This window comes from Limulus polyphemus, unplaced genomic scaffold, assembly GCF_000517525.1.
Source record: "Limulus polyphemus unplaced genomic scaffold, Limulus_polyphemus-2.1.2 Scaffold662, whole genome shotgun sequence".
Lineage (NCBI taxonomy): Eukaryota > Metazoa > Arthropoda > Merostomata > Xiphosura > Limulidae > Limulus > Limulus polyphemus.
In genome coordinates this window covers 331,360-353,499 of record NW_013666272.1, presented here as the reverse complement: position 1 = coordinate 353,499, position 22,140 = coordinate 331,360, and the positions used below count along the sequence as shown (strand labels likewise).

At 31.8% G+C, this 22,140-nt stretch overlaps 1 protein-coding gene across 6 annotated transcripts in view; it reads left to right on the top strand.

Annotated features, from left to right (window-relative positions):
• LOC106459801 (heterogeneous nuclear ribonucleoprotein K-like) overlaps positions 1-22,140 on the top strand; it is a 61,134-nt gene that overhangs the window by 2,901 nt on the left and 36,093 nt on the right. Inside the window, exon 1 of one of the 6 annotated variants that reach the window (XM_022386346.1) lies at positions 15,947-15,999. The exons of 3 other annotated variants lie outside the window; for them this stretch is intronic. The gene's annotated coding sequence lies outside the window, so the exon portion shown is untranslated. Of the gene's footprint in view, positions 1-15,946; positions 16,000-20,111; positions 20,169-22,140 lie in introns of those variants that run through there. 2 more of the 6 variants (XM_022386347.1, XM_022386345.1) reach the window with 2 other exon arrangements.

Genomic DNA, 22,140 nt, shown 5'->3' with positions numbered 1-22,140 from the left:
AAGTATACCAATATATATATATATATATATATATATATATATTTATTATATTGACCTTACCACCTGTGCCTGGCTAACAGTACAGAAGTTACAACGACACAGCTCACGTGCACTCATGTTACAGTATCAAATAATATAAATGTAACCTTTGGTTTGTACAAAGTAACTTGTCTTGGCTGTGTTTTAGTCGACTAGTATTTTTGTAAAATACAGTCACATTTCAATTATACGTACATTATATATGTATATACAATGTTACTATTTTACAAATAACTTTTTAGACTTATTTTTCTTAAAATATAGGACAGTAACTAAAGAAGTAAAACAAACAATTATCTCTTCTAGTTATGAAATTTGTACTCAGTTGCTGCTTGACATAGGGTGCTAAGCCTTTAAAAAATTTGCACGTTCAGGATATGAAAAAAATTTTTTTTTGATGTTTATATATATACTTTTGAATAACTAAAAAAATCATATATTAATACATCAGTACCATAGAATTCTACTATAATATATCAAGCTTAGTAACTAACCTGTATTTGGTTCTAAGAATATATAAAATTTTGAGCAGACTAAAGACACAACCCACTTCCTTGAAATCTTGGTTTCAAAAATGAGATGATGCCCTAAAACTTTAAAATGGCCAACAAAGCCACTAGGGGACATTCTGAGCTTCCGATTGGTTGTTCATGTCATAAATAGAAGTAAGTATATAATGGAGCATTTCCAAAAATGGAAAGAGGTGAGCGGGGTGCTACTGTATCAGTTTGATATGTTATCTGACTACCTATACTGAACATAAACCATTATGCTCAACCCCTGGGAATATCATCTGGCACAGCTTGAACTTGGTCGTTTATCTGGTTATTGATCAATTTAATGACTACTTCCTGTCAGATTTTTATCATGGCAGATAGATTGGTCGCATCTAAGAGGGACTTCTGTATAACACATCACTTTTGTCCTTCTGCTGCTGCTTGTGACTATTCAGTAGAATTGAGGTGAGCATCACTATATCATGCCCTCTTCCTGTGGTTGTCTGTTCAGTTGAGTTGAGGTAAATGCACACTATACCAATCTCTACGGCATGACTTCTGTGCCCTCCTCTGCTGCTGGTGTTGGTACAATAGTCTGATGGTAGAGTTGAGATGAGCACACATGGGACTCGTTTGCTTCTTCTTTCCTTTCTTCTTAGGTGAAGTGTATATCCTGGATGAGATGTGACCTTCTACAGGTGTGCCCCTACATTTGGATGTCACACTTCATGGGCTTCTTTCAAGTGCTTTCTGAAGGGAGCTCATTCAGGCAAATCTTCAACACTTCAGTATGGGATTCTAGCTTAACTGTGTGAGGGGGAGTGTAGTATTGTCTCAGAAGTTAACATTTTCCTTACCTGAAAATGTGTTTCCAATAGATACCTCTGCATACTTATTCCCACTCATTTTCCCCACCTCTGGTGCACCTTTATATTCCTTGCCTCATAAAAGAATGATGTTCTAGAGTACAAATGCATGGAGGTGTCGCCTATTGGTGGAGGGCTTTGACACATGATTGTAACGTAAGATCAGGTAGGAGTTGCCTTCAGGCTAGTGACATGCAAATTTCTAAGACAGATGCACAGGTAAGATAGCTTAACTGTGTGAATATGTATGTTATAAGAAAATACATTTTGAGGTAAGGAAAATGTTAAGTTTTATTCAACAATTTCCTGTAGTATTTTAGGAATGTTTTGAAAAAATTGAGAAACCTACATACAATTCAGAAAAATAAAAGTTTTTTAAATCAAAGAAACTGCAGTGTTGTGTTCATTTGTTCATCAACATCATTCCAGTTACTCATTGGTCACCTAGGCATCATTTAATTTGCAACATTGTGTATCATTGGTGGATTGCATGATGTATGCCATCAACCTGTGTGCATCTTGATCCAATCAGATAACTTCGTACAACAGGGACTGTGCCATAATTAGAGGTAAGTAAAGTTATGCTTGTGTTCATGAATTGCTACCTAGGCACACAATGAGTTGATCTTAACAGATATTTCTGAGGTAAGTTTCCAAATTATTCTTATAATGATTAAAGTGTTAGGATATTGATGGTTATAAGTTAATTGCATTTAACAACAATTTTTTCGTAGAATAACCTCTATTATGATAGGTAGGTTGAAACCACTTCTGTTGTCAATGTTTCTGGAGACACTGTGGGGAAACTCAAATTATAGCCCGTTATACATGTCATTAATACTTTTTAAATTAATGTGTAATATTTATGACAAAAGCTTTTGCACTTATTGTGGCTATAAATATAATTTAGCATGGCACATTGTGGTAACACTTGCAAGAACTCATAACTTGATTCATATTTTGTCATTTTACATCAGGCCTTGACAAATATTTTCAGATATAGGAGCCAGCTCAAAAACTGAGGAATCAGGTGTGTCTAACCTGACGACACTACTGTTTGTACCAGGAAATATATATTTATTTACTTTCACAGCAACGAGTGCATACTAACGATCATGATATCTATAGCCACATGATAGAATTGTCTGAACTAACTGCCTTTGGTCCTCTCTGATCCATTGAATTGAGAGGAAGAAGAAAAAGAAAATGGTGCAAAACTAATATGTTGTGCAACAGCAGCCCTTCATTCCTGAAAAACATAAAGTGTTGAATCCACTATTAAAATCCTAGAAACAAAGTTAGATTTAGGACTCAAAGAATGTGAAAATTAGTTCTGAGCTTCCAAGAGTTCAGAAATGTTCTAGATTTGAGTTCTATTTATCGCAGCTCTACACATGAATGAAATGGAAGAAAATACTAGGCACCACGATGAACTTTTTAGTCATCATGCTGTCCAGGATTTATCGAGGGCTGTTTTAAATACAATGCTATAGGTATTGATCACCAACCTTACACATAAAAAGGTAAGAAAGACTGAAATAATTCTTGAAATCCATGCAAGTTGTATATATGTATTTATTGTATTTTTTAAAGTGTGGGAACCCTGATGTGGTCTGAACAATTAGTGATGAAGCTTAGCTTTGAAAATAACTAGAGCCAACAGTGAAATATGATTAGATAAAGTAGATTATATACCTATGCCAGTAGGGATGAGACAGTACACTCTGCTCACAATACAATAACCCTTTCTACATTTCTGTTTAAATTACTTGAAAATAACTAAGTTTTTGGATCAACACAGAACTGTTTCAACAAAAGCACATTTGTTTAGAAATAAGAATATGCCAATATAAAAAATATCAAATATACTTGACTAAATACAGTTTCTCTGTTTTGTTAACGTTTCATAGATCTGTTTCCTTTAGTGATAGGAAATCCAAAATATTTCCACACTACTGATCTATGAAATGCTGAAGGGGGGTCTGATTTTTAAATTATTGGGTTTCACTTGATTTAGACTCACTTCTCACAGTTGTTCTTGAACTCAAATTGCAGTAGCTGCCATGTTACACATTGCATAATGGCATACATCCATGTACTACCATAGGATCATGGAAATAGAACTGGGCAATTAGTGGAATTTGCTAATTGATCATCTGGCTCATTAATTACTCTCACATGAATTTACTAAAAAATTAAAACTACAAATTGAATTTCGATACCTACAGTGGGCTGAACACAGATAGCTCTTTGTGTAGCTTTGTGCTTAATTACTGAACAGCTGGAATAACTGAAAACAATAATCAGACATTGAAATTAGTTAATTTCATGACATTAATCATATCCTCAAGAGTGTCAGTTCATTGTGCATTTAACAATGTTTTTCATTCAAAATGTAATGCCATGTCAATAAACATGGCATCAGAACAGTTTATAATTCAAGTTTTTATATTACACGAGTTTTAATTCCTTAAATGGGGAAAAAGGAAATATTAAAAAAAAACAATTTTTACTTGTGTTGTCATATGGCAAGTGTGCACTATTGTTTCTCTGTTTTTTATAAATTCAATTGTATAGTATAGCTTCTACAGCACCTTAATAATATAAACACAAGTTATAGATAATGACAAGATCAAATATACAAGTTTAGCATCATAACTTCTCCATTTGCTAGGATATCAATATATCCAACCCAATTTTTTTTTTTTTTATGTTAGTGGGGTGACAGAAATATTTTTAAAATTCAAATATGCAATTTAGAATATAAAATACTGCCACTAATATAAAATATGTTTTCTTAAAACTAATATGATTTATCAGGTTTTCCAACTAAGTTAGTGATTGGTTAAGCAGAGTTTCAATACTGATAGACAAAGAAAAGATTGCCAAAACATTCCAAACTGGTTATCAGAATGGCTACTAGCCTTGTTCTATTAAGTAAACTGGAATCTTCTCTTTCTATTTGTTAGAAATAATTGAAAGAATGGATGTCCTAGGAGGGGTGTAGCATTTGAGTTTGACTTTTTGAATTATATTTTCACAAAGTAATAAGTATAGAAGTTGTAGATTTACATCTTAGCTCAAGGATATCTAAAGTATAAGTATGTAATCGATATAAAATAATATAGGAGTGGAAAGTAAATCTGAATTGGGCAATTTGGAGTGAATGAATATCACATGGTACATAGCAGAGAAGTGAAGATTGAAAATTTATTTAAATATTTCCATTTGAATTAAGAAGTTAAAACTTGTATGATATTAGAATTTGGACTATAAACTATATTTTAATGCCAACTTTATCAACATATATTAATAATAAGGTTCTTTGTATACATTTTGTAAAAAAGATTGTGACATGCACTTTGGGTAATCTCATGCTTGGATAAACTTTTGATTTTCATTTAGGAGATTCAATTTTTAATCTCTTGTTACTAATCTCCAATTTAATTTTATAACATTAGCAATACAGCTTGTATAATGACTAATCAATTAGAAACACATTACACAAATTAGCATAATAGAACATAAAATTTAACCTTTTATTTTCTTGATTTGCTAAAATATCAATAATTTGTCACACACACCAAAGAAGCACCTTCTGTCTTTTCATGCATTTCCTACCAGTTACCAACTCGCATATACTGTTAGGAACATGTTTATTTATAACCAACAGAAAGAGCATGTTATAATCAGAGTTGACAACAAGTTTTTGTATTTTTTACAATTAAAAGGAATACAATAAAATTATTACACAATAAATAGTTATTAAAACAGGGACTTCTCTTAAAAACATTATTTTTTGCAAGTCATTAAAGCCAAGTCGCAAGTCAAGTTACAAGTCATTTCCTGCAAGCCCGAAATCAAGTCATAATGATAAAATGTGTTTGTGGACTAACCAAATGATCTCTAAGGGAAAAAGTGCACTGTGCTTTTTTGTTAGTTGGTTATGGAGGCCAAAATAATGGACCCTCAGTTTGTTTCTGCACGAGCTTTGTAACAGTGTGTTTGGGGATCTTTTCCAGTATACATAAATGAAATAAGCTGGATATCATTTGAATCTGATGTTGTGCCAAGACAAACTGGTGGTACACTATTTGTGCCTCATATGCAACAGTCTATAGCCGTGGAAATCCAATTGTCACACAGGTCGGTAAAGGAAGTATGAACTATTTTTTATTTTGGACCAGCCATACTATAAGGTCTCCAAGCAGTGTGCTTAATATCTGCATTAAAGTGTGTGGCATCACTAATTAGAAGAAGGCAATCAGAGTATATAACTTGTACATACAAAATGTTAGACTTTAGAAATATCAGCTGAGACAGCATTTTGTCACTAAGCTTACCTCTCTGAGGGCACATAATGATGCCTCCATGGCTGAACACTTGTTCAATGAGGCAACTAGAAGTGGAAACAGCCAGTACTCTTATAGAAAAGGAAACAGCCTAGAGAGGTTGTTCTTGTTGACCAACCAGAAGTGAAGAAATGCATTGCGACTGCTTTCATGAAATTCCTGGCACATCTCAAAGTATCTATTGAGCTGGGAAGATACAGATGTCGTAGAAGCCCCACCCCCAGTGTTTGCTCCTTTTCTACTTTGCAAAAAAACTGAGGGATCTTCTGGAGTGAACGTCTTTCTCCTTGCTACTGATGTCATTTTCTTCTAGTACTTTGCTGGCCTGGGACATGATCAAATCTATATAATGAATATTTGAAAGAAAATCCAATGTAAAACAAGTTTAAGTTATATTGTCATGCATATATTATTTCTAACCTGACCTGATCTAATGATGGTTAAATTCAATGAATGTGAATCATCATCACTGAAATGGTTATAAACAGCAGGCTGGCATTTAGTGGATTATACATAAGAAAACATACATGTAGTGCTGATAGTGCATGGTCTGAAAATATTGGTGAGTCAAATTTGATAATTCTCAAGTTTAGTTTCATCGAATCAGTTCAGGTAACATTTATAGTGTGTACAAAACAGCTAATATTAATTGTCATTCGATTTATATTATATATTTTTAAAATACAGTTGGAGCCACACCCTTCATTTTTTACAGGGATTTTAGGCATCTTATCTTCTGCATTCGTTTTTTCAAAATAGATTTGCTCCCCTAAAATTAGACCACACCAAGTTTCTTGACCTTATCCTTCACCTCTTTTGATGCCAATACATCGTGTTCGATCCACATCATGCAGAATGCTGGATCAAGTATTGCTGACAAGAGATAAATGGGATCACCAAATGGTAGATAGAAACTTTCCTGTGATGATTCCATCATTTGTGTAGTGACAAAGATTTCTTGGAATCTTTTTCACAGTGATTCTTTGAGGCTCTGATTAGGCTATTCAGGTACTGAACATTGACTAACATATCATGCAGATGATGGTTTAATGACAACACATAGGGGAGGACAGGCCTTGTGTTGGCAACATGCTCTCTTTGCATCAGATTGGTTGCTTCAGGGAAGAGTTCGAAAATGGTAACTAGTTCTTGCAACTGGCTCCGTTCTCTGCCGCTGAAAGCTATCTTTATGTGCTTGTTCTTCCAGGAGATTGCATGATGGTCGAGACATACTGTAGCTTTAACCTATCTTAGGGTTGAGTTCCATCTGGTGTAGTTATGGCCAGTAATCCATTTGTTAGGCCCAAACACCTTTTCAAAGGCTTCTTTGAAGGAGCAACTGGAATGCAGTAAGGTGCACAGTTTTGAAGCTTTACTCGTGAAGAGATTGATTGCTCTAGTTTCCTTCAGTCCATCTAATGCCACCATTTGCAGGGTGTGTGTAAAATGTTGCAGGCACTGCTTCCAGCAGTTCTTCGTTAGTACCATACTACATCTTGCTGGTCTTCTTCCTAGAGCTCTTTTCATAAACTGTCATCAGCACTAGTAGATCCTACAGCAGCATCATTGGTTCTATGGAAGCACACAGTGAATGCTTTCTTCATGTTTGATGCATTTTCACATATAAAGTAATCTAGTTTGTTCTTCATTACATATTTGTCACAGATGGCTTCAAATGCCTTGCTGATTTTCTCATGTGTATGAGAACCTGTGAATCTCCTACAGCCTCACAGATACGACCTCAGATTGATGGCAATTTCTTTATTTCAGTTGCATATGTAGTCCCACCAAGGAAATTTCTCATCTGTCTGTCTACAGTGGAAGAAACCCAAGATGTTTCTTATAGTTGGTTCTTGATGAGGTTTTGTAACCATGTCACTAATGTGGGATGATACACTTCCTCTACTAATTAGTTCATACTTGCTATCTAAAATACCCAATGAAATGACAAAAAAACTATCATGTTCAATAATTGATAGTGGCATCCCACAGTCAATAATAAGGTCAGATATAATTGCCTCTGTAATGGCTCACTGATGGTGATGTGATGTTCCATACACATTGAACTGGGCAGCTTATGAAGGATGTTACTTATTTCTGGCTTTAATCTGTAATTCTGGCTCTTGTCTTTGAATCACAATGCTCTTTATATCTGTGTAAGGATTTAAATAAAAACGTTTTTATTATTTCAAAAAAGAAAACAATAAAAAAAGATGTTAGGTGAGATAAGGACAAGTTTGTAAAAGCTTTAACAATTGTGAAATAAGTCATAAAAAAAGTAAAACTTGATGGATGAGTGTAATTTGCCGTGTACGTTTGATTAAAATCAATCATAAACTTATCAGATGTGACAAATTTTCAGTTTTTTTGTCAATCTGACTTTAAATTTATGAATTATAGACAGTTAAAAAAACAAGCTTCAGGCCCTTTAATGTGCACCTTAAGTTATAATCAAAGTATATGCCAGTATTACAACGAAAATAGGACAACATTACATCATACCTTCATAGTCAACCTGAGTGAATTGCATTTACTTTGTAATACAAGGCTAGGCCTAGATCATCTTTTTTCAATACATGATGTAATAATCTGTTCACTGTGATTTATTGCTTTTCATGATAGAGTCCAAAATCTGTCATAGAACTATAAACTTCAAAGAAAGCGTGTTAAAAGGTTAGAAACTGAGGGTCGTGTGGCAGATATTTGTCTGTTACATTCTGCGTTAATTCTGAAAAATAAAGGTATTACAGGTGCCTGATCCCAAATCTGGAATGCTTGGGACCTGAACCATGTTGGATTTTAGAATTTTCTTCTTTTGGGGTTGTTCAGCCTGGTTTGTACAGATGATATAAATAAAGCATGAAATACATACATAAATGTTATTTACGTGTCTTATGGACATGTCAGCAATGAACAAAGGGGTAAAAATTCAAGTTAACATTGAGAGAGGGGGCTGCACAACTAAATGGTCGATTTGAAATGAGACTGCATGTATTGCATCAACTCACCACACCTACCCCAAACAAAGCAGCCATGCTGGTAATTAATCTAAAATTAATCCTAAAAGAAATTTTTACTTGTTTGTACTTTCTATTTCTACAGTAATTTTTAGTGTAGTTTTACAGTGATTTCAAGTTGGAAGTATAAGAAATTTCTCCAAGTTAATAGTGTTCACCAGAATAGTTGGTTGTCGGATTTGGGAACATCAACCTGTATTGATTTTATTTCATATTTTGTAAATTTTCTTTCCAATATATATTGATGATTTTATTACAATTTGTGTTAGGGTAGAGAAAACAAGTCCTACTGAAAAAAAAACAAAAAACATTTGATATTTGGGAGGTTCTAGAGGTTCTGCAAATGTATTGTGAAAACTAGGCTGAAAAGAATTACTTTTATTCTTAGCATTAAAATTACCATTCACTGAGACTGATTTGAAAATTCACACAGGTCTTGAGTAGAAAATACTTTGTTAAACAATCTTAATTTTTGTATACAACAGACTTGAAATGTGTATCAGAGCTTGCCAAATTACATAAAAATAACCTTAGTACAATCAGATCTACAGTATGCATAGTTTTAAGGTTACACGATGGTTGGTCAAACTGACCAAACCCGTATACATTGGGTTAACCATAATTATAACCGGACTGTTGGAATAATCGGAAACATTAGACAATTATTTTCTGACATCAATTGTAATTACACGACACTAATTGATGTAATTGATAAGATCAGTTGATGACTCCAATATTTTAAAATATACAATTAAAAACTACTTGTTTTGGTGAAAAATGTTCCACAATCTTCAGGAGGAACATTTTTCCACTGAAACATTTAATTTCAAATTGTATAATTTTAAAACTTTGTAGTTGTCAACTGATTTTATTAAAACCATGCATAAGAATTATCAGTCGAATGTAGTGAATGTAATTGATGTTCATGGGTAGTGAGATAACTGAGTTAATTGCCCAACTCTATATATGGAACTAAGCCTTTTCTTTCATGATTGACAGATTACATAATTTAACATGTTTCTTACTCTACTTCAACTCATAACTTATAAATTGCATATTGGATTGTTTTATAAAAGGTCATAATGCATTGATATTAGATAAATCGTTACACTCGTAATATAGAGTAAATAAAGTGCTCTGAGCAGTAATTTGTGGTTTCTTGAGATAATAGCATTCCCTGAATTTGTAATGAAGTTCAAAACAGATCAAACCACAGATGTGAGAATTTGTTTAATAATTACTTTATGTTCCCCACCACCCCCAAAATCTTGTTTAAAATCACACATGGTTGAAAGTTACAACCATGATAACACAGGTAAGCTTAATTGCATTTATAAAGTATGGTGGGTGATTGCAAAATATTCTGAAGGCTGAAGCCCTTATTTATTGTATGTCAATTAATTCATAAAGAACTTATTAATAGTTTTATTTTGAGTTTACTTACTGACTATAAGTGTTATTTTATTACAAGTTACAGCTTTTACAATAAGGAAGAATATTTTTAAAAAAGATACAATGTTTCAATTACTGGTGCAGTCATTAAGTACACCTGTTTTAGAAATATTCTTCCTTACTGTAAGAGCTGTAACTTATAATAAAATATTTTATTTGAAATAAACTGTATTTACTGGATATAAATTGATAAATCTTTGCCAGTTTTTGTCAGGTGAAATGGTGACTACTGCAATTGGCAAAATAAATTAACAAAGGTAAAAATAAATTCTAAGAAAGAAAACTATTTTTAGTTTTTTAAACAATATGTCATGGAGATGTTTTGGGGTTTTCCCAGTATAAAAACAATAACTATTAAAAATCTAGATCAAATTATCTGAATTTTTTAAAGCAGAAACTAGAAACGGTTAAATAAGTTTGAACTAAAATTCGTATAATATCGTTAAGTAATTCTGCTGAGAGTAGGAAAAAAGTTGGGGATATCAGTGACATCCCTCTGGTGAGGAGAGTTAATGATTTTAAAGATGGCCTTGTTTTTAAATATTTTAGAGAAAATAGGTTCAAATCTTTGAGTCTTCATAACTTGATCATATTTCAGTCCTTGAATATTGTGATAGTTGGTATCTAAATGTCTTCAAACAAATCATATTTTATGTAATAAGGAAAGCCAAAACTGAATGCATTGCACCAAATGAAGTATTGTCAGTTTTTTGCAATGTGATTAACTCCCAACTCCTAAGTTTCTATAAATAAATCCCAGAAACCTATTTTAGATAATTTAAACAGACTGAGAAACAGTTGCCTTAGTGGCACATGCTTTGATGTTTTGAACTGGATAGACTGGGTTTAAGTCTTGTCATATCCTTTTTTTTTTCCATCATTTTAAGTTCTAGTAGATTCCAATGCAAAGTTTAAGAAAAAATTCTTGTCCACTGTGATTTCTTTGAACATTGATGATAATCTTGTGACAATGCAAATGTGTTTAATAGTAATTTTTAAACCGGAATAAACTGTATGGGGAAAGGAAAATACAAGCTAACTGTTGATATTTACTGGAAAATAAGGTTCTAACTAGTGTAGTAGTAATTGGTATGCTTTCTACCAAATTTTACTTAATTCTGCTTTGTTGTTTTATACATTTCTGTAAATTCTGTAATGAGCAGGTGACTTTTTTCTTTTCATAATAAACAAATATCACCATAATTATAACAAATACAAACCCCTTGCTGTGCTTCAAATTTAATAATTATTCTTGTTATTTGTACTGGTAATTTTATATGATATCATTCCTTATCGTTTTTGGTAAGTATATTAAAATAACATAAAACAAAATGTCAGGTTTACATTTTTTGCATGTTGCCTTGGATGGACCCTGCAATAGGGTATGTTACTTTAGTTCATGAAATTGATGCAGTAATGTTTTTAATGTTATTTAATTTACTATGCACCAACCTCAGCAACTTCACTGATATAATGTCTAGACCATTAAATATTTTCTCATCATTGTATATACACAAGCAATTTGTTTCACATGAGGACATCAAAAACATAATGTCAATTAAAAATCTCTGTTTGAACATGAGAAACCATAACTGGACAAACATTCTTGAAATATATATTGGGTTGGGCATGGTCTAGTGGTAAGCATACCAATCTGTGAACAAGAAGTCCATGTTTTGAGCCATTATGTACTGTTGCTACATAGTTTTCAAATATGGTGTTATAACTGTAGCAGTCATTTCTGCTATTTGGGTTAAGAATAGCAGTGTAGGCGATGGGTGTTATTCATAGGTTCTCCTTCCATCTGATCACTAGTAGCCCATATATTGCACAAAGTGCAGTTCAGGTTCAAAATACCATAAAATGTATTCATTAAATGCATATTGTTCAGAGAAATGTATGTGAAGCAAGTTTGTTTTTTTATAACCGAATTTATGAAATTTTCACAAATCATTGAAGTTGAATGAAATTGTATTAAATATTCCAGTTAACAACTAGCAAATGTACAACATTTTTCTCTAATTCGTATAGAAGTACATAGTACTTCCATGAATAACTTTAGTGGGGTAACTGATATAAAGTACTACTAGACAAGAGATTAGGAATGAACAAAAAGCTACAAAATTTTTTCCTGAGTTAACTGCATTCATAGCCTAAGAGTTTTGAATATTTAAATTTTTTTCTTTTATTAGACGATTCTTCAAATTTACGAAACTGATAATCTTGAAGAACTATATCTTATAAAGTACTTGTATCATTGGTTTGGTAAAATATTTAAATTTTCATTTTACATGATTTCATGAACATACCTCTTTAGGTACATAACATTATTTCGTGTGCCCAGGACTTGAAAAACAACCAGATAGATTTAGCTTGTGAATATTGGCAATGAAAAATATATTACCCAAGCAAGGAATTGATTTCTAGAATTTTTATTAACTGGAACTTGTCTCTAAATTTAAGATGTTTGGTATCTTTGATTATATTAGAAATGACATGAAAATTAAACACTTCAACGATCGAGGCAATTAAATTGTTTCACTACTTTATTTTCTAAGAAAGATGCTGTTTCCACTTGAATCGGACTTTTATAACATATTCACCACTTAAATAAAATGTATGATCAATATCTGTAAGTCACAAAACTTGAAAAAGATTAAACCTTGTATATCATATGAAATAACCAACAAACTGGAAATGCATAACAGGAACTCATTATTTTGGTCACTGAACAAGTTAAAACTTACAGAAGTTGACATGCACTTCACAGTAACTCAATTGGTAAGTTTCATAGGTGATATAAAAAATGGTCTTGTTATGTATGTCTAGAGAACTTGGCACAGTCCATTGTTACTCTGCCTCAGGTTATTTCAACTTAGTGCCCCCACCCCATTTGTTCAAAGTTGAAAATAATTTCAGTTTGAGGGTAGGCTGATAGAGATCCTGATGAGTAATAAAATTGAATTGGGTATGCATGTGCCCCATGCTTGGTATTGCTGGCACCCAAAAATATTGCTAATAAAAAGAAGAAAAAAAGGTCTCATGACTAAAATAATTTCAAGTGCTGTGGCTGTTGAGGATTCACTCTTGTTTTCATTTGAGAAATAACAAGGTTTGTCATCAACCAACCCCCACAAAGTGTTGACCTGTGAAAAAATAAATTACTCTTCCCTATGAACTGTGAGTAGAAACTGTTTTCAGAAACATCGGTGATATTCCTTGCATTTTTCTTATGACATTGGAAATACTTAGTGAAATTGCATGGAACCTAACCATATTACTACATAGATTCTAGTTTGGCTTTTTAAATTTTTATGTAATTTGATGTAATTTTTCTCTCACTCTTTATGCTGTGAAATGTATAAAGTTTTGTCTGGAATACTATTTTGAAACAATATTTCAAATACTTCCTTTTGTTTTAAAATTTCATTTATTTTAATGTTTTCCAGAAAGTTCCAGTTTATATATCCAGGTAGTTTCAATTTTATTCATATTAATTCAAATATTTCTTTATTTTACCAGTTGCAGTAATGACCACTGCAAGCTAATGTAGGCCATGTATTTTTTATTTATATTTTTATTATAATTTTTTTAAATAGTAATGTCAGATTCTTCAGTATGTTTATAGGTGATTTCAGATTCCCAAATTGGATTTTATAATCTTAGATGTCATTATTATCTGTAATTTTGATCTTTCAAGTATGAAATAAACATATCTGACAAATGTTGATGATTTTTAACTTGAACTCTTAAGTGCTTTTATACTATGCTGGTCAGTAAGAAAAAGACGTAAGGTAAACAGTTATAAAAATGGCTTTTGCTTTTCAAAACACTACTTGCTTATCATTTCATGCTATTCAATTTTTAAAAAGTGCTTTCTTTTCCTAATATTTCAAGTAGTTTATAAATTTTAGGTCTCCATCCTCCAAGAATCATACTTATGTTGGAAAGAGTGCAGAAATTGGTATCTAGAATGATGTTCAGTTATAAAAATTGGAACTATATAGAGATGACTATTCAACTGCTCAAAATTGTTAGGGCTGAATAGACCACCAGTGAGAGATTTGTAGGAAAAGAGAACTTGAATATTAGAACAGCTTGGATGAATTTTACTTGATTCAGTTTTATCATTATATTATTATCTATATTGTGGTCTTAACATGTCAGATTTGCTTTTTAGAAATATTTGTATATTATGACATATAGCTGTATTTTTATTTTGCTGTTATTTTGCCCAGGTAATATTAAGAGTGGACCTGAGTTTGAAGTGTCTATTTTATTTTATAGCAATAACAGGTATTTTGTACATTTATTATTACTGAAAAGATTTGAGTTGTATAGCTTCTTCTATTTTTATGAGTTGTAAAAATACAGAAATATTTTAGAGTATTGCAGTGACATTGGACTTTATTGTTTATACTTGGCAGTTATTTGTGGTTTATATTGTTTTCATAATTGTTACCATGGTTACAGTAACTTGTTTTAGGTTCTGCTGTTATTGTTCCCAACGTCATTTCTAACTACTTAAATAAATATTAATGTTTAAAATAATAAGACTGAGCTCAATGGTAGGGGGGCTGTGGTCTTACGAAATAATGATATATATCTATAATACAGTTTATTTTCAGTAAGTTAGAAGTAATATGTGATGTATGCATTGGTACATTCCACTTAACATTTGTTACAGTTGTTACCATGACAACTTTTCATACTTCAGAACACAACATTTCAGATAGCTCTGGGGGAGATAGAAAGCAGCTTGGTTTACCTTTCAGTGCCTAGCACTTTACATTATCGCAAAAGCATTCATTACTTGACGGAATAAAGATGTATTTCTGTAAACGAGGTTAGCTTATAGAAACAAATGGCTTGATACAATTTTTACTGGCTGGTATTCTTGACCTGACTACTTCATTCCATGTGTGTGTGTATATTTTTCTTACTCGAATTTACTTAGTTTGTAAAATAATTTTATATTTTGGCGGGTTACCATTTGTACGTAATAACGTATCATAAGTTACATTAAGTAATTATTTTTGTCCTTATCGTGTTTTCCAGATTAAGTTATCTTGATAAATCTCTTGTCAACCTTTAATCCTCCTATTATCACATGTGTTTTTGCCATTTGTTTGTTTCACGTAACATATCTGTGGGTGATAAGTAAAAAAAAACAACATTAGTTAACTGTTATGAGGGGGGGGGTGTAGAACCAAAACTTGTCAGTAATCACTGGGTGAAATGAGTTTCATACTACTTCACCTTTGAATTTCAAACAGTTGTAATATCCACTTAACAACATCATTCCATGAATATCCGTTTTAACGAAGTGCATTGTTCTCGTGTTTATGGATGTGAACTCGTTGTTACCTATGGTGGGACAAACTTCACGTCTACATGCAAAAATACAGCTAGTTTATACAAAGGGAGAAAGTAGCTTCCAGATATGACAAAATAATCATTAGTTTTGGTGGTCCTTACCTAGTATATTGAGTTTATAGTAAGTTTCAGATTTTGTTATACCATTACCCCAATTTGTATGATTACATTTTCAAAAAATAATAAAAGGTCTAAGAAAATTTATTGACCAAAGTTTGAATTTCGCTCAGTGTTGCTGTGGAGTAATTTCTCTCCACTTCACACTAGATGGCGCTACATGCGTGAATGATTAAAAATACTATTGTAGTCCAGTGCGGGATGCCCACGCCCTAAACCGCTGCCCTGTCCAGCAAAAAACAGGCACTGCAGCATATAGTATTTGCATCAAGTCATTTCAGAGGTAGGATTTATTTATTCGATGAATGAATTTAGATGACTTATTGGTACTCTTCTTTTTTTTTCTTTCATAATTTTTGTTGATGTGATATAGAGATGCACGATAACATCTGTAGTTCAGTCTCAGTCGGTGATCATTTCGCCATTGCGACCACTAAGGATCGAAGACTAGGTAAGATCAGGAGCAAGACGAGTGATCTTACTTGTTCCATAAGCATGAGTACTACTTATATACAGTGAACAGTTCAAAAGATATGATATAAACTTGATTGTGTATGTTTTAAAGTAGTCGTGTGTGTGCATAAACACATTTTTTATTGTTATTATTATCTTTAGCTCATTTTATGGAAAGATTGTGAAATAAAAACGTTAACGTCAGTTTCCAGTTATTTAAAAAATTGAAACTGCACAAGCTATAACAAAGTTGTCATCTCTGGTTGTTGGAAGTCTTAATTTGCAATAAAAATTAGTACACTTTAATTTCACTATTAAAAATATCACCCTAAAACTCCAAATAATACCGTAATATTGAATTGTTAGCAGACAAATAATTTAAGCTTAATATGTAGAATATCTCTGACTTGTGAATATGTTATGCATATAATTTTGACACGTGATTTCTTAAAAACGCCGTAACTATTTGAACCCAGTAACTGCTTATTAGAAACTACCATATCGGTGTTTTCTGTACAGTTCGTTTTGTTTTACGAGTTGTAATCGAGAATAGTTTAAAAGTATGAAATGAGTACCTGTACCATTTTAGAGGGATGACTTGTATCATTGTTAAATATGCACTTTTTACTGAATTTACTCTTGGAATAGCTCTGAAGAATTTTGTTTATCAAAACTCTTTCTCTGTACTTTTCATCTTGTAATATTTGTTCCATACTATTGTGTACAATTAACTGGAATATGCTATTTTTATACATAAAGAACTTCGGTTATTGTTCATAAAATAAATGTTGTTATCATATATTTATATCTAGAAAGATACAGCGATTTTCATAAATCATTATAAAATGACCTTGAGAACACGCTCTATAGTGAAAGGCAAGTTTTTTAGTTGTGAATTGGTGAGACTGAATTTGGCGGGTTATCTTATGGCTGTGTATCATGATATACAATATCCGACTGACTAGTGTTCATACAACTACTATTTTACAAGTATCGTTAGGTGTTCTGACATGCTTCTGCGGAATACAGTGTTTCATGTTAGTGTTACGCGTACGTTATTTCTTCAGTAACCAAAGTTAAATCTGTGAAAAATTGTTTGCAATTTGATTAATTTCGTGTACATTATACCACGTGTCATTATCAGTTCTAGCTACGTTTCGCAGACATTATACCATGAACTCAAGGAGAAAGCTCTAAATTTATTATAATTAAGTATGTGGTAATTTTCATGTAACTGATTTATTAAATAGGCATTTGGTAAGTATATAATTCACACGCGCCTGGTTTCGGTGCCTTTCATAAATGAGCATAAGTACATATATTACTACCACTATGCAAGGATGATTGTTCATGTTGGTTATATATTTCTAATTTAATAAGATAAATAGTCATAAATTTGTATTTTTGGCAAGTTTATCCTATTCTGTATTCATTGATTTTGAAGAATGGAGTAGCGAAACGCTGAATTATTTCCTGATGTTTGTAATACAAGTCAAAACATGAATTATATTGAAAAATAGACATACGATAGACTGAATACTAGTCTGAACTATTATTTTCTTCAGGAATTGTTTCATAAATATCGCACCTTTCCTTCGAAGGAACCTGTAGTTAAGGCGGCTTTCGGTTGTGGAAAAACCTTGTTACTATGGAAACCGTATGCAAGCTTCTAGTCCAATTGCTGTTGAGGGCACGTGAATGTCATAGCTTGTGCGTCAGCGTTTATGGCGATTGGTATAGTTCTTCCTTCTGTTAAACATATTCTTGTAGTGCTATGACCTAGCTTGCTCGAATTTGTTCTTTTATATGAATTTATAAATAAAGTGTAGTCTCAAAGCAAGACCTTGCGTTTATTGTATTCTCGTCAAAATTACACCGCATCTCTTGTGTATTTTTGGAAATTGTGAGATGAGCAAAAAACAACATATTTTCTTTAGATTTATATATTTCTATAATTATAAAAGTGTAACTTTCAGTAAACTTTTTTTTCTCCAGTATGACGCAAATTATGTATTAATCTTACCAATTGTGATGTTAGTAATAAGGTTTGTATCGCGAATGAACAGAGCCCATCCTTCCGTACTGTCTAAAATTGCTGGTATCACAAGGTCTGCAGTAGGTGTTTGCGACGTTGCATTGGTTTATATATTCCAATGATATACGAAAACATAATACACAGTAAAAGCGTGATTCAAACAAAAACTGTGGCGAAAAGGAAGTCACAAATTGCCTAAAGCACGATCATTTCCTTAGCTTAAATTACTGTTCGTTAATACAGGGATTTAAGTAACTCTTTCACGTGAAGTTCTTCCAAAGCATGGAGTTTTGTAATATTTGAATACCATGGTTCGAGGGAGAGGGTTTTTTTACATTGATCACACTGATGTAAATTATAATAACATAGCCATTATATTTTATTAGTTTTACAATATTCATGTCCATTTATATTCTTACTTTATTGAAGATGTATATTGTGAAGGTTCAGAAAGTAACACATTCAACCTAAACGATCTTGATATATTTTCATTTTTATCGTGCGCTGATATCTTCTAATCCTTGTATATAATGGAATCGACGTAGTGTATTATACGAAATTTAGAATGTGCCAATAAAATTAATGCATATTGTTGTTTAGAACGAACATTCATTCCCTACAGTTAGTATAATTGTCAGACAAAATGTCACAAAAAGCCAATCTTAAGTATATCGTTTATTGGAGCCGCAACTGCTGCGATTTAGTCTTGGGGGGGGGGGGATTTATCCTCAATAGGAATAAATTGCCTTCAAATTGTAAAGTATTTAAATGTTTTTTGAAAGTATTATTTGTTATGCACGCAGTATTGCTTAATGTACAAACCTGGATGATTTTATTTTATTGGAAGAAACGTTAAGGTTATTTATTCGTTAAAACATATTGAATGATTCTCTGTTTTTTACGATAATTTCATGTAAGGTGATCTAAACCTAATTTGGAAATTTTACATATATGATGGCATTTCAATTAAGTAGTTCAGATTTTTGGAATGGAGGTAATTTAGCCATCGACCGATAAGTAAGAGTTTATAAGTAGGAAATATTTTCTAAAATATTCATCATTTGATTAAATTTCCACGTATTAATTAAATCAAACATTTGTCAGTAGTGTTTTTATATGAAGCAACAGTCAGTGTGTAAGTTTTTACTTTAAAATGCTAAGGACGTAGTTTAAGTTATTATTGCCTTAAACACCCACTTATTTAGATACAAAACCGTTTGGATCTTTTCCATTTGTGACCCACAAACATTAATAAGCGTCAATGCGGAACTAATCGCCAAATCTTATCTTTGTGAATTTATGTGGATAAATAGAAACAAAGATGAATATTTATTTTTAAAATATTGTTTAATATCGCAGAATTCGCTAAATAAATATTATATAATGTTAATTATTTTACTTTATCGCATTAATGGTGTTATTTTTAAAATGATATGTTGGTGGGCACCAAACGGAAAAGATCCAACCGTTTTGCAAATAATTACATTTACGACTTCCAAGATTAAAAAGATATGAAGTTTAAAAATGTGAGCAATTTCTTAAATTATATACATTTGACGCTTATCCAAGAAAGTAATCAATCAGCTTATTACTGTTTCATCAAAAACTTGAATTGTATTATGACAGTTACGTTTTAAAAAATAACTTGAACTTTTAGTCTTTTGTTCTTTTGCATAAGTAACCGATCGAAAACAGTTTTTGTAATTGGTTTTGTTTTCGGTTAAAAGTTTCATTTCTATTTCGAGCAATCACAAGGGAGGAGCATCCAATATACACAGAAAACATGGACTGCAACGCTGAATTTAGCACGTTGACGGCATTCGCATGACTCATACTTGTTATGTATATGTGTATTGAACTAACCTGCGCATTGCGTCTGTTTGTTTGAAGACGCCAAGTGTGACTAAACGATAGGATTCGATGATATAGTCTGTCTTTGATAGTAGGATTTTAACTGATATTTTGTAAGTACTATCTCCTCTAATATTATTTGTCTCTCTAAATCTTATTTAGTATGAATTTAAGATCGTTTTTGATTAACTTTTATTCAGTGCCTGTCAGTCTAAATGTAGTTATTACCTTGAAGTTATAAGACATTTTGAGGAGGGTTTTCCCTCCACATTTTTGGGTCATAAAAATAGTGTGATTTTGATGTAATACTGGAAATGGAATGCAGTATTTTAGTATCCAAATGGAAAGTCGTTGTTTTATGAATTTTATTTTAGAGACCATAAAAGATACACCTCATTTTTTAATTGTTTCTTAGTCAAGAACTTGTAATTCTATTCAAAACATGAAATTCAGCCTATCAGTATTAACTATTCTTGTATGTAGTTTGGTGCTGGCATAAGAAATATGCTTCTAAACAGTAATAACAGAACAATAGCAACTAAATTACACAAACTGTGTTAATGATTATTGTTTATTCTATGTTTAAACTGTAACGTTGTATGATTCTTCTGATTTTTGTATAATTGAACTTGCTGATCACACAGTTTTTCTTACCTGAGGTGAACCTTCCGAGAGAATTTTTATAGATTTTCTACCGAACTGTGTTTTATAGATCTGAATGTCCCATTCATAAGTTATATTACACAATCTCTAAACCAAAATCATAATAACAGTATCTGAATTTGTTGTCAATAAACATATTTCTAATATCAGAGAAAGTTAAATGATACATTATATCCTGATTTTAAAACATGCTTTATATATATATAAAAGTGGCTGTTATATGTACTAACTCAGCATAAAAATTATTTTATTTAAGTGTGAGATGATTTCTGCATATGTTTAAGGGAGAATCAGTGCCTTAGGTTCATTAAACTTGAAGTGATATGGTGTAGTAATGTCTTAAGCCTATAAAACAGAAACAGAGAACATTTTAGACATCCACCAGGGAAATTGAGATTCTCACTGCTTTTCATTAATAGTTACATTGATCTCCATATTTAACATTATAACCATTTAGATAAATACCCCCTAACTATTTCCAATTCTGTTAGTTAAGACTTGGATGTTGCAGGGAATTAAGTTGCTGCCTTCAACAAGTGTAGTTTATTGAAATATTATTAATACACTGAAAATTGATATTGAACATGTTAAGAGCAAATTCTTAGAATTTATAAGCAGCTGTAATGTAATATCTTTAAATATGATCAGTTTGTGTAATAGGGCCAGTGAATGTTTATTGTTTTTTGACTGAAACTATTCACAGGAAACAATGTATTTGAAATGCTATACTGAGATTATGAATTAGTAGAAATTATTAGTACTGTTGTTTTAGTATTGGAAGTGACAGTAATATATCAAGGCCTGTAATGTATATTTTTCCATAAGTTTGGTAACATTACCATGTATGGCATTTTTCTTTATCTCATATTCAACTTTTTCATAAAAATTTTATTGTGAGTTTAAACTTTATAGTTGAATGTTTATAAGCAATTAAAACAGTGATAAAGGATAGATGTGTACAAATTTTGTGTTAATAATTGAAATATGTTAGTATGTTATTTGGAAGGCATAGTTATTACTATTTTCCAGAGAATGGAAAAGAAAAAAACGTTTTAGATTTGTGAAATTATATTAGCCTTGTTTTAATGGATTAATGTAAGATAACAGATATAAGTAATCAGAGGGGTAAACATAGTAGGTGCAGACAGCTTTGAAAAGGAATAAATGTGTAAATATTTGAACAGTTGCAGAGAGAGAAATGAAATCCAACAAATAATATGCAGTAATATTAAAAGGTGTTGAATGTTATGCAGGTAGAAATACTCATTGGAAAAATGTTATAAACTCATACATATTTTAAAGTATTCTTCCTCTGTTTTATTTTATTACAAGCTACAGCTTTTACAGTAAGTGAGATTTGTATTTAGAACAGGTACAATGTTTCGATAACTGGTGCAGTCATTCTCAAGTACCAGTAATCGA